Genomic DNA, 10360 nt, shown 5'->3' with positions numbered 1-10360 from the left:
AGCTAATTCCTACACATCCTTTAAGACACAGCTTGGGGGCCACCTCCTCCAAGAAGCCTCCCCTTCAGCCCCACAGTCTGTGTAGGGTGCCCTTCCCTTGGCTTCTCACATTACCAGATCAGAGCGCTTGGCTCACCACCTCAAATTCATCTCTTGTTGGCTTTTCCAGCCCCTAGAACACCAACATGCAACATGATGTGCAATAAATGCTGGCTGACTAAATGAATCAATTTCAGATTTTCTAACAAGACATTTGGGGAAAATACATTCTTTTTTTTGTGGCCATTAGAATCATGCCACAATTCTTCAGCCTAACGGTGAAACCAACCAGAGTGAGGCTTAGCCGAGGGGAGAGACTCTACATCATTAAAACTCTGTTCTTGTCCACTGCACTTGAGCACCCCACTGCCCCCCATCTCTGAATACAGTGCACGTATTGAGATTTCTTCTCACCTGACAGCTGGTGCTCTGATATTCTAGGAAAATTTTTTTTTTAAGATTTTATTTTTCCTTTTTCTCCCCAAAGCGCCCCAGTACACAGTTGTGTGTGTGTGCATATATATATTTTTTTCAGTTGTGGGTCCTTCTAGTTGTGGCATGTGGGACGCCGCTTCAGCATGGCCTGGTGACCAGTGCCATGTCCGCGCCCAGGATTCGAACCAGCGAAACCCTGGGTCGCCGAAGCGAAGTGCGTGAATTTAACCACTCGGCCACAGGGCCGCCCTGGGAAAACAGTTTTTAATTTTAACATTAAAGAATAAAAAGACATCGAGCACCTATGGAGTCACATCAGCCATGTAGAATGTCACGTTTGTTTAAACACATTCAGAGCCCAGAGACTGCTGGCAGTGCTGTTACTCAGCCTAATGCTCTCACACGTGGAGTCTGGATGTCAGAGCAAGTTTTGTGAATTTGTATTTAAGCCAGAACAGAACTTCAGAAAAGCTAAGAAAAATTCAGTACTGCCTATGCGTGTGTGAAACCTCAGGACCCTATGAACATCACAGGAAAGGGTCCCTGTCCTCTGACCCCTCTGTGGCCCTCTGTGTGGCAAGGCAAGGTGGGGGAATGGTTGCCACTTATTGAGCACAAAGTGTATGCCAGCATTTTTTCTTAAGTTATGTAATTTAATTCTCTCCAAAAACACTTCTTTTTTTTTTAATGAGGAAGTTATAAAAGGTTAAGTAATTTTCCCCAAGCTCCTCACCTTAAAAGCATTAATTATCGAACTCCAAAATCAGACTATGCTCCCTTCTTCTGTCCTTGGATGGCACTTGAGAAATTCTCCAGAGAACAAGTAATGCCCATGTCTGCATGGAGGCTCCACAGAGCACAGGGTGCTGTGACCTGGCTAGGTGGGATGGCTGCCAGGCCTCCACTGACATCACCTACCCCAGCTGTAGACTCCCACCCCTGGGTTCCAATCCTAAGTCTTAAGGCTGAGACTCAGAGAGGCCGGTCAATCTCCGCCAGGTGTTTGAATGGAGAAACAATGTGCTTTGGAAGCTCAGGCTGCCTTTCTGGAGAGGCCACATTAGAGCCATGTGCAGAGAGTCAGAGAGCGGCAGTCTCGGGGACTAAACTAAGTCAGGGCACCAGAGGCCGAGCAGCCCCCGAGAGACACAGACAGCACCTTGTTTCTCAACTTTCTAGTTCTGGGTACCAGGCCCGTATGAGGCCCAATGAACTCTTGCATCCAGTATTTGGGATACCCTCATATCTTGATAACAAACTCCCATTTCACTTAATTGAATCTTGACTATATGTCAGGTTAGTTTGGTCTTCCAGTTGCGCCCTTTGTCCGAAAGGGTCAGTGCCCAGCCCCGTGATTCACCAATGCTGGGTGCACCCTGCTATTAATCACCATGCCTTCCAGAAGGTCTTTCAGGTGACTCAGCTGAGTGATGCAGCCTGTAGTCCCACCTGTTCTAGACGGAGGGCTCATCCGGCGGCCTCCACTTCCTGTTGCACCTCCCTGTGTACCCCTACTTGCTTTCCCACTCAGACTGCACTTACCCCAGTTCTTAGGGAATACGGGTGTTTTACTGTCTTTCTATCCAGAGCAGCTTCCCTCTCTGAAGCCCGGGCCTGGGCTTTTCATGGCACATACAGTGAGTGTCCGCCTGTTTAGTCATGAGTGCCAACCACTGAGGACATCCTTCTCCTTACGATTCTGGGGAAAAGACATTGATTTAGCTTGGGTCAACTGTCCACCTCTTGGTTAGGGGAGGGCAAGCAACTTTAACTTATGATCCATCAAAGACCATAACAAACAGAGCATTAACTCTCCAAAAGGAAAATAGGATGCTGTTGTCAAAAAAAGAAGTGAGGTAACATGGCATCCAAATGTCTACCCCACCTGAGGGTTTTCTGTCGATTCTCTCTTCAGGTTCACCTGCCTCCGGATTAGACCAGGGCAAATGGGAAGGCTTGCTTTGTTCCCTCCGCACAGATCCCACAGGCTGCTTTTAAAATTGGATTTCTCACCTTCAAGTGAGGTTCACTGTATTCATTTTAATCCAATTTAACCTTTATTAAAAAATCTGTAGGTTTGGGTTGTAAGGTCCTTCCAGGGCCTGCCATGTCCTTTAGCATGAGCTGGGTTTCATGAAGCCTTCAAAATAACTGTCATGCATGTCAATCTGCTTTTGCTAGTTTGGCATCTCATAGTTCCTCAATTTAGAGAACAAACTTCAAATTCTGGGTTCCTCCCTCTTCCTGGGCAACTCTTCCTGCGGTGTCCCATCTAAAAAGGCAGTTATTAAGTGTTTTGATGACCATGCTAAAGACTCTCATACAAATTTCCCTCCTTGAAGATCCCCAACGAGAGACAATGGTATTGTTTTCAACTTGGAGAGGTTTCCTCCCAGAACGTCCCACTTACTCAGACTCAGTGGTTGTGAAGAGAGGCAGGTGTATGTGGTCGGCTGATGCAGGGGGGTGGGGCGAGAATCCACCACCACCACGGGTCCTCTGGCCGAGCTGCCTTCTCTGGGTTCTCCCCAGTTCTTTGTATGGAGACGGGGTGAGAGCACCCATGTGTGAGGAACTTTATATGAGGTGCAGCCCTCTCCTACCCTTGCCCACCCACCAAAAAGATCCCAGACTTCTTTAAACCAACATTTTAATTTTCATCCCCAATTTTTGAATAAGTGAAACTTGAAACTTTGACGCCTTATTTATTTTAAAATCAAATTTAACTCCTTCCCACACAGCCCAGATGTTCCTTCACTTTTCCTATTTTGATTTCCTCTTGACGTGAGTGATGAATGATGGAAATCAGGGCCAGGGGACGTGTCAATGCAAACAACCTCACGCTCCTTGAAAAGTTCCTGACCTGTGGATTTGCCCAACTCTTCATCCAGAGCTTCTTTGCCACCTCTAGACCCTGGGGATCTTGCATCTGAACTTGGGAAGTCTGTAAACCTGCTAATTCAGGCACCTCTGTCAGCCTGCATATCCCGGCACATTACAGAGACCGATGAAGAGCCAGAGTAAAAATAAACCTAAAATAAATGGTATTTGAAGACCTTGAAACAGATTAATGTAGATGTGGTTTGAAAAAGAGTGGGTTGGTTTTGCTTTCCCTTAATTTCTTAGCTGGGATTTGGGGATTTTTTATTTTTTAATAGTAGAGCAAAAGGTTCAAATTCTGCTCCTTTAATTTCTGACTTCAAATTGCTACAGAGAGTAATGAAGGCTCAACTTGGTTCAAATATTGTTCCTTTGTGTAGAGTGGGCACTCAATTAAGGAGAGGACACTCAGCTGCCAGGTACGAGAGATCTCGTTCTACCCTCCCAGCTCCCACTGCAAGGAGAGGGAGAGGCAGACATTAAACACCGATCAAAAGAATTAAGTAAGTAAAGAGGAGTCCTGGTCCTTGAACTACCTCTAAGAGATATCGTATTACACTTTTTTTCAGTGTTTCCTAGGAAACCAGTTCAGTGTAAAAACGTATTCTTTGTCTTCTGCTCTTTGCAAAATTGTTTGAACCATCATATCTCATAAAAGGTTGCTTCACAGGCAATTTGAACAGCATTAAAAAAAAGCTTAATCTGCAGTTTGCTGCACCAATGAAGGCGATACACCTTTATCGGAGGCTTCAATGGTTCAGATTGTATTTGCTGAAAACGGATAAGGTTATGCCATTATTTCTGAAGCGTCTGTGAAATCGAATCTTGTTGTCTTTTTCTCCTCCAAATCATGAGTCACTTCCCCCAACACACCCAAGTTGCATTAAAAAATCTCCTAAAATAGTTTTAGGAGATTCTTATCAGCACTTACACAGAACATCAAAGAGGAGAGAAATAAACCCCCTTCTCTCTCTTCTCTCCCTGTCTCTCTGTCTCTCTCTCTCTCTGTCAGTACATATGTGCTTCGTGTCCAGAGCTGATGTGCTTGTGTCCCCCCAGTGCCAACACCAGTTCAGAATCCCCCGATGCCCACTCTGCTGTCTTGGTTCGTCTCTGATTTATATTCCACTATCATTGCATGTTCTGCTGGTACTGTGCTTTTACAAACGATTGAGGTACTTGAATGGTCGCTGGGTGGGGATCTCATGCGGATCAAGGTTTAGGGTATTGGAAAGTTTGTTTGATTGTTTGTTTTAAACACTTGAGACTTCAGCTACTCCCTTTATCTGAGTGAAAGCCATTTGGAAAACAGGAGGAGCATCTCCGCAGCATTGATGCGGGCGAGCACACAAGAGTTACCTTGGGGATGGGAGCACATTGTTGCCTGTGCTTTCGGCAGAGTGTCCCTAAGGGGTCAGTCTGACTCCCATCCCTTGTGTCATTAATCACTTAGCTTCCTACAGTGTTGGCTGTCTCTTGGTTTCTCATAGGCACTCCTTATCACGTTAAAAAAGCATTCCCTATCCCACCTCGCCTAACAAGACACAAAATGATTAAGAGCACTGGCTATGGGGTCACCCAAATGTACACTCTGGAGCCACCAATTACTAGCTGAATGGGTATAGGAAAGTTCTTTATTTCTCTGGGCTTCAGTTGCCGTATCTGTCAAATGGAAATAACAAAGGGTAGGATTCTTGTGAGGATTAAGGAAACTAAGGCCTGGAAACACAGAGCCCAGTGTCTGGCACCTGGAAGCATGGGATCAATGCTACAGCTATTATGACAACGATGCACACTTTAGCAGTAATTCTGTTTCTGTGTGGATGTGTTTGGAGACTCAAGCCCTACTATCTTATGTCTGAGGATAACTTGGGTTAGCAAATGGTTTATTGTGCACCTACAATTTGTCAGGTTCAGTGCAGACTGTGAACTTACAAAGGAGAGAAAGATACAGTTCTTGCCCTTGATATGCTTGCAATCTAGTGAAGAAGCACATCTTTCTAATGCATTGTGGTACATATTAGAAACCTTACACAGGGGGTACTTTAGGGGAGGAGAGAAGGAGAGCACAGCACTGGCTGGAGCTCAAGGAAGGCTTGGTGGAGGCTGGGTGCCTAAACCAGGGGTTGACATAGCATGTGCAGGAGTAGATGACATTTTATATTTGTAAACTGTGTATATATTTCTATTCACTGTGCAATAAGATTTGCATGTTTTTATGTGTACAGAATGTGGCAGACTGCTGATTTCCTGCCATATCCATTTGCCCTTCTTTCTTTTTATTTATTTACTTATTTATTTTTAAATTTTTTTTTTTAAGGAAGATTAGCCCTGAGCTAACATCTGCTGCCAATCCTCCTTTTTTTTTTTGCTGAGGAAGGCTGGCCCTAAGCTAACATCTGTGCCCATCTTCCTCTATAGATGGGACACCTGACACAGCATGGCTTGCCAAGTGGTGCCACGTCTGCACCCGGGATTCAAACCAGTGATGCCAAAGTGGGCCGAGCGAACTTAGCTGCTGCGCCACCGGGCCAGCCCCTCTCCTTCCTTTTTTTTTTAACGTACCAGCACACTCCTGAGTTTTAGCAGAGCACAGGCCCTGAAGCCTATGTTTTCCAGCCTCCCTTGCTGCCTTGCATAGCCCTCTGATGATGCTCCTGTCCTGGGATGTGAGCTAAAGTGTTCTATACCACTCCTGGAGCAGCCATTAAAATGACAGTATGCTCCACCCACCCTCTCTTCTGGCCTTCCTGTTGACTGAGAAATTGGCACAATAAGAAAAGCTTCTTGGATCCAAAGATGGAAGCCACATTGAAAATGGCACAGCTGCCCCAGCAATCCTGGGTCATGTGTTTTTGGGCTGTTATGTGAGAGTGAAATAAATTTCTATCTTCTTGCCCCAAGCTCTGCCACAAATGAACAGTGAGTTATTGAGTGACCTTTCATGTGTCAAAGGAGGTGTTGAACTAGATCTTTCAGCATCAGGAGATATATACAATGACTATCACTTACATTGTTTGGTGTAATGCTTTTGGCGTAACGTTACAGTTGTAACAAAGTAGTTCTTCTCTTGAAAGAAATGTCACCAACTTTCGGGATGGGAGATAGGGATAGGCTTGGGACTGAGTGAATAGTACTTGCATGCAGGCCCTCTGTAGTTGAGATTGGAGCCCCTCTGGGCCTGGGCAGGGCAGCACTGCAGTTGTGCTGGGGAAAAATGGATGTGGGTGGATCAGCTTAAAGAGCAGTCACCAAAGCGGACAGGCAAGCCAAGGCCATGGGGCATCCTTCCTGGTGCCCGTGAGTATAACCTCATGGATCAGAGGTGGTGAGTGAGCTTACAGTTGTGCTCCTTGTGGTGCATTCTAGAGGCCAGAAAGTCCTGCCCAGAGGCAGCAGTTGAGGCCAATCAGACAGGAAGAGCGTTGGGCGGCAGGGAAGGCAGAATTTATTGGGACACAGCCAGCTCTTCCCAGGCCAGCCATCTGGGAATGGAGGAGGAGAAGAGCGCTCAAGCGTTTCGAACCCCCAGGCCCCTATGCAGGCATCATGGGGCTGAGACAGCCTCACCAGGGAGAAAGAGCTGGAACTCTATCAGGCCAAGCAGGGCTTTTGTTTAACCAGGTCCGGCGGGGCTGCTTTTGTTGGCAGATAAGGAGTATTTAGGGGAGAGAAAAAAGGGACATTTTCATTATCAGCAGGATGGGGACTCAAAATCATTTATTTAATTTGAAGATTTAGAGGACTGGGATCTCAGTTTGAATGCCAAGTTGGAGGAGGACACAGTGGGGTTTCGAGTTTTGCAAGCGCCAGTAAACGTTCACCTCGTGTGACTTCCTTGCGCTCCTCTGAGGTAGGCAGGGCAGCCCGCATTAGGTCTATTTTGCAGATGGAGAAAATGAGGTGCCAAGTGTTTGAGTGACTGCCCCACAAATGGCGAGGCCAGCTCAGACCAGCACGAGGCCCACAGACTCACAATACGGTGTGCTTCCTTCCAAGCTACTTTGCCTTGTGAGATGCCTGAAACCTCTAAGCTGCCAAATTGGGGATGATGGCCTCTAAGAGCCTTTGGAGGCTGGCCTTTGTGGGCCAATCTGGGAGCACCTTGCCCTCCTGACGCCACGCCTTCGGGGCCCTGCTCTATCCTTGGGCCCAGGCCTGTCTGCTGCTCCCGCCAGGTAATTAGAGAGGATATTTTCGGGTCACTCTTTCCTGAGGACAAAACAAGCCCCTTGGTTTCTCGATTAGAAAGCCCAACAGATTGAGTGACAAGGAAAAGTTTTTCATCTTGCTATTATAGTCACCTAATTAAAATGAGATGCAGATGCTCCGACACCTAGTAATTTTCACCTCACTTACTTTGGCTCCAATTACAGCCCTTCCCTACTGACTTACACTGTTTAAATTACAAAGTCAGAAGGAAATATGACTACTTATCTGTTTCTATTCATACATATAAGTCTAACACATTATCTTCTCTCCCCAAGCAAGGAATGTGATCACAAACCTTCTCTTCACCCTGGAAACTGAGGGGGATAAATCTTTGGTTCTTAAATAAAATTAAACACTAATAAGAATTCAACTCAGCCAACACCTATGTCAAGCATCAAGAGACAATTTTGTTTCACAAAAACAATGTGTCCTTCCCCTAGGAATGCAGGAGGCAGGTCTTCAGAACAACTGTAGCATTTGGTATTGTCCTGGAATGTATACTTTGGATTAGAAAACTTCCTTTTCAAAGGTAATCAGTTATTGACTCTGCCCCTTTAGATAAGGGAAAGTTAATTGTTTCAAAGATTGTTACCTTTATTGAGTACATAATTAAGTAAATAGCACTGTGCAGCAGTTTCAGTTATATATGCCTTTAATACCTGAGTTACCAAAGTTGATGACCACCAAGCCTTCAGCTTTACTAAGAAGCATATTTGTACACTGAGAAAAGGCTTTGTGGACTGGGAACAGGGCTTCAATTGGCAAACAAACAAACAAAAATAACAGCAACCAATCAATCAAACAGAAAGAGAACAGTAGGGTTCTAAGAAGAACAGCCAATTTCCTCTGCTTCTGAGTGGAATCTGTCCGAGGTTATCTGTCAGGGAGACAAGTGGGAGATGCTGGCCTCTTCAGACGCTGTAGAAGAGCTCTGCATGGTGACTGGCCAGGCCACGCTGCCCCCAGGGCAGGAGGGAGGCAACACCCACTCCAGAGAAGTTGGTCCTGCCCCTTCTGCACCTCGTGCCTGCACTCACACCAAGTAGCTTATTAACTCCAGGAGGGTCTGCCTGTGGCCGTAGCAACATGGAACATGGGCAGTGATGTGGAGGAGGAAGATGGGTACCTATGTGGAGGCAATCTCTACCTCCTGTCTTCTACTGGGAGATTTTTCTAGGCAGTTAACCAAATCATCCAACCATTGCTATCAGGGATGAAGTCAAATCGTTTAGTGAGTACACCTGATACCTAAGTGGCCAAGGGCATGAAAGACGTGAAAAGACAACAGTGACATAGCTTACTTACCTCTTCCTTTCACACTGACTTTCCTTGGTCTGGTATGAAGGAAGGGTGGGCAAATTCTTTACTCTCCTAGCTCCAGGGCATTTTTTCTTCTCTGTGCCCAATTAATCTTGGGTGATCTTAAGCTTCTTAAATTTCTCTTGTGATCTATGTGGCTTGAATAGAATGAAGAAGCTATAAAAGCTGGGCCTTTCATCATTGTTCTTCCACTGAGGCAGTCGGTGTCACTGCCCCCGAAGTGGCAGCGTGCCCCTCAAGAAGGGAGGTCACTGAGTTTGTCTTCTGCTCTCTGTTTTCCTGCTTTGTTGACAGTTCCTAATAACACTGCTGGCATCAGGATTTTGTAGACGCAGGAAGGAAGATATGTGTTCTTTAATGATGGAAAAATATTAGAGCACAATGCCCTTAAAATAGAACGTGTGTGCCTAGCCTTTATTTTGGGGACTTTATTGTTGTAACCATCTCTCCTGGGAAACCCTGTGGGAGGCTGTTCCCCTTTGGAGAAGCAGAGTAATTGTGTAACCTGAGGTGTCCCCGAGAGAGCTGAGGGGATGATGTCAACACACAGGTTTTTGAAACATTATTACATTTTTTATGTTGATTAGCGCTCCAACACATCTCTCCTCCCCAAACTCCAACTTCTGTAAAATGAGGATTATCATATATGTGCTGCCCACCTCACTAGGCTGTTACGAGGATCTAGCAATATAATTGACAAGATTATGTTTTCAAACTGTAAAATGCTACCAATGTAAATTATCTCTGTTAGTGACAGTTGGAAGCCCTGCTCCTCTGGAGTGGCATCATTCCACTTTTCATTTTTTATGAAATAAACCTTAGCCCTATTGTTGAAATTCATGCTTTTGCACTGATATGGGCTAAGTGTGCAAAATGTTCGGTATCCACACCAGAGAACTGCTACTAACTTCAGCTCTCAGACTGATTTTTCATCCTCTTTCTCATCTTAGGCAACTCCTGGGAGTCCTGCCTGAGTTTCTTCCAAGTCGGTTTCCTCGCATTTGGCACTGTGTCTAATGTCAACTTCTTCTGCTTTTTTTTTCTTTTTTTTTTTGCTGAAAATCATCAATGAAAAATGCTTCTGATTTCATGGTTACCTACTTTTCCCCATCATTAGCATCCCCTTATTTGGACCATTATTGTAGCCTGCCAGCAGGACTGACGACTTGCTCTGGGGATGATGTTAATGATTATCAGGGGAATTTTCTATCTGAAGATGATTAGGAAGAACGCAAAAGTTGCTCGCTGCCTCAGTCAGCGTCAGTGGGCTGTAAGGGATCTGTGTCCAGGCTCCTCTGTGCAGGTCTTCGTTCCCATTTCTAAGACGATAGTTTATGACAATTCACTGCTGACCAGAAAGTGCTGTGGTGGAACCCACGTTTTACCAGGAAAAGCAGTGAAAATCCTCCCAAAGGGTCCACCTTCAGCAAACATGGGTTCTGACCTCTGGGACATTTTTGGTATTAGACATCAG

This window comes from Equus przewalskii, chromosome 13, assembly GCF_037783145.1.
Source record: "Equus przewalskii isolate Varuska chromosome 13, EquPr2, whole genome shotgun sequence".
Lineage (NCBI taxonomy): Eukaryota > Metazoa > Chordata > Mammalia > Perissodactyla > Equidae > Equus > Equus przewalskii.
This window is presented reverse-complemented; position numbering follows the sequence as displayed.